Consider the following 3,370-nt stretch of genomic DNA (forward strand, 5'->3'; position numbering starts at 1 on the left):
ACAATTAGTTCTCAGATTTCAACCTCAATCCTACCTTTCGAAAAAAACAAACAGCCAAAGTTGACGACCACTTTCCAAGCCTAGACCGTTTCACAACTAAAAAATAACTCACGAATATCAATGCACAGAGCATACATTAGAATTAAGTAAGTTAGTTCTTAACGATCGATCGATCGCTTTTTTTTCTTGTGCAATTCATTGGCCTTTACCCTCAATGATTGAGACGAAAATGCGACTCTTCAATTGATTTAGTTTCCAAATTTATCATTTCAACGCAGAGCAGTACTTTATGATATGAACGAAGGATGGCGCAAAAAGTTCACGTTTGACTCCTGACACAAAAGTGCTTCGTGGCCGAATATAACTCAAATTTAGTTCTGTTGTGAAACAATCTCGTAAAATCTTGCCAATTCCAACCTCATTTTAGCTTGCCGAAACAACCAACATTTTAAAGTAAGGTTGCGAAGAAAGGAAACAAATCAGGAAATAAGTTTGAAAAAGACTGCTCAAAACGTTTCGTCACAAATTTATTCAGTCTATGAAACGTTGTATTTGTGGTTCAGACTCCTCATGGTTAAATTTGTGGTATTTTTAAGTACCTTGCAGTGTATTCTCTGGTATACGGTACATTGTTAAGACCTACTTTTTGAGAAAGTAAAGACGAACAGCAAGTTCTTAAAATAGCATTGAAATCCAACCAAAAGGATGTTTTTAGATGTTCGCGTCACCTTAGGGGATATTTCCCGAAAAGTAAGCCTGTTGAAGTTTTAAATCGTTGAGCAATATCCCCATGAATTCTGGGATCAAATCTTTGCTACTTCGATTGAAGTAATTTTGCTTCTGTTGTTATCGTTTTTGTTAGAGAAAGCCTATCAAGAATGATCAAAAAAGAAACACTATTTCCTTTTTGGATCGAGAGAAAAGATCGGCTCCATCAAGATGATCGGAATTGATGCTGGCGAGAATAGAGCGAGTTAAAGACTCTCTTCATCTGAAGCGAGAAGCCATCGAAGATGCTTTGGAATAGATGCCTCCTTGTCTGGAACTATATGACGTGCTTTGTCATACTTTATTTAGTTGCTATCAGAGTTGAGAGAGTCGTTTTTGCAACACATAAAGACTTACTCGAAATCGCGCTTTTTGGAGTGCCAAGACTATTTTGGGATGGTCAAACAAGTACGATTTATTATCGGTTTGAAGGAGGGAGTTCGTGCAATAGAAGGAGATGGATACTCTGAGAAATGCATATTCAGTAAATGCTGATCTATTGGCAGCCCTTGGTGACGTCAAAATGTAGTGCTCGCTGTTTGGACGCTCTTAAGACCGAAATAACAATTGTGCAAGTGAGGAGAGGATTGCAATGTTATTGATATTTCACGCAAAACGGACTATTACCTTAGATGATTATCGCCTTGCTAGGCCAATTGGAACAAACAAAGGAACTTCAGGCGAGGCAAAAATCAGAACATTAGAATTGAAATCGTCACCATACTAATTGGAGGTTAAACTCTGCAAAAAAGAGTGTTTTCAAATCATTACTGCTCCATGCCAGACGCTTTAGCTTATGCCTTGCTTTGGAGAGTGTCTCAAAGTTCGCTCGTTCAAACTCTTAAAAGCTACGAATGCTGCTTCAATCAAATACAAGAGATCAATTGGTTTCGACAAATCATTGTGATCGATTAGCGAATGATCAAGCGCTGCAACCTTTCAGATCTGACGTGATTCCATTCAAAGCTTGTTATTCAGTTTTTTGAAGTGTTGACGTAAAAGAAACACCTCTTTACAAAACACATTTGGGCTAAGATTTGAAGCCAATTCTTTTCAAATGTTAAGACGCTGGTATATTCCCTCTTCAGTTACCACTGAGGCAAGTTCGTTGGATCTGACCTGGTTTTCCATTTTAATTCCACCGGAATTGCTTCCATTGAAAAGGATCCTTGCCCCCACCGTGGATGGGAGTAAAATTTCTTCCAGAGGTGAAAGTACCCCTGAGAACATTCATTTACTTAACACTGTTCATCCATTGTCCTTCCGTGTTACTTGCTCTCCAAAATTGTGTCAGGCTCTTGTTGGACTAAAAGGAAACAACTACTCAGACATGTGAGCACCTCCCATTCACATACATGCTCACACCAAACCCCCAAAACACACCTGCTTTCTATCAACACGACGGATAGCCAGGAGCCCCTGTTATTGGGAGACATTTTCTAATATGAGACCACACTACAAAGCATCTTCTCGATCATGGGAAATCGATGCGCATCCTCCTTGAAAGACCGTCCTCCACTCTGGTTACTCACCTTCTAAGAGGTTTTCTTCTATGCCTTCCACAAGGGAGCCTTATTTTGCAAACCCCTGTAGTGTCCTCCGGTCTTGAATACATCCTGCTCAGTGGCCACTACAACGGCGGCGGATCAAGGCCGCCTTGTTTTTCTCCTCCCGCTTTTGAAACCTCACTAGTCACTTGACTGTTCCAAATCAGGGTGGCCAAAAGGAACCGTATAACGACATTGATCGTTAAGATAATGCAAGAAACATTTACGAATAGATGGCATGCAAAAACCTTTAATGGCCACAGTTTTTACTAGATGCCTACCTTTATAACGCGAAATGTAATGGGCACGCTGAGATTGTGGTTCTTCCGAGGGCTTTTCGGGCTTTTTCCGCTTTTCCCTCTCGCTCTCCGTTTCGCCCTTGTTTTCTTCCTCTCCTTTTCCAACAACGAGTTGGCGGTTCGCTCTTCTCGGAGTCTTTATTCGTTGGTTCTCCGACTCGAAAAACCAGTTGCCATTGAACCCCTGAAGAGCTCTAACCGTGAAAGGTTAACACTAAACTCTATTCATCCGTGAAGGTTGGGTGGTAAAATTGAATTATGGAATAGGAAGTAAGTATATTTTGCCATCTAGAGGTTTACTGTATAAGACCATTTTGGGTGCGTTGTATGCTGATCACGTGACGTGAACATCCCTATTGGATCCAGTTCCAGTGGTCTGAAATTGAGTGTGGTCCCTGGGAAAGAAAAGGGGATTCGAACTTTGGGCTTCCATGCCAGGATATCAATCTAGATAAGAAAAGGCTGATAGTTTTTCCCTCTTTCGAGAACCTCGTACTTTCTAGAGAAGTGATCCGCCGAATCTGCTTTGTAATGGCATGTGTCCCTCCCTCCCTTTCCAAAGAGACTCTCGTGGTGTCGTTTTAAACTACCATGAATTGAGTTTGATCTAGTGTGGTTTCGTGTAACCAAGCTAACATAGAGTGGTAAACACTCTCATTTGGAATCATTCAGCCACCTGAACTTGTCGCTTGTTGAGCCGGCCTCAAGGGCTTTTCAGAAGTGGGTACTCGTTGCTGTCAGTCCACTTTCACTAAA

At 41.2% G+C, this 3,370-nt stretch overlaps 1 protein-coding gene across 1 annotated transcript in view; it reads right to left on the reverse strand.

The window, feature by feature from the left end:
* LOC131890003 (uncharacterized) overlaps positions 1-2,452 on the reverse strand; it is a 38,765-nt gene extending 36,313 nt beyond the window's left edge. The window contains exon 1 of the mRNA XM_059239253.1: positions 2,301-2,452. The gene's annotated coding sequence lies outside the window, so the exon portion shown is untranslated. The remainder of the gene's footprint in view (positions 1-2,300) is intronic.
* Between the last annotated feature and the right edge of the window lie 918 nt (positions 2,453-3,370).

Source organism: Tigriopus californicus, chromosome 11 (genome assembly GCF_007210705.1).
Source record: "Tigriopus californicus strain San Diego chromosome 11, Tcal_SD_v2.1, whole genome shotgun sequence".
Lineage (NCBI taxonomy): Eukaryota > Metazoa > Arthropoda > Copepoda > Harpacticoida > Harpacticidae > Tigriopus > Tigriopus californicus.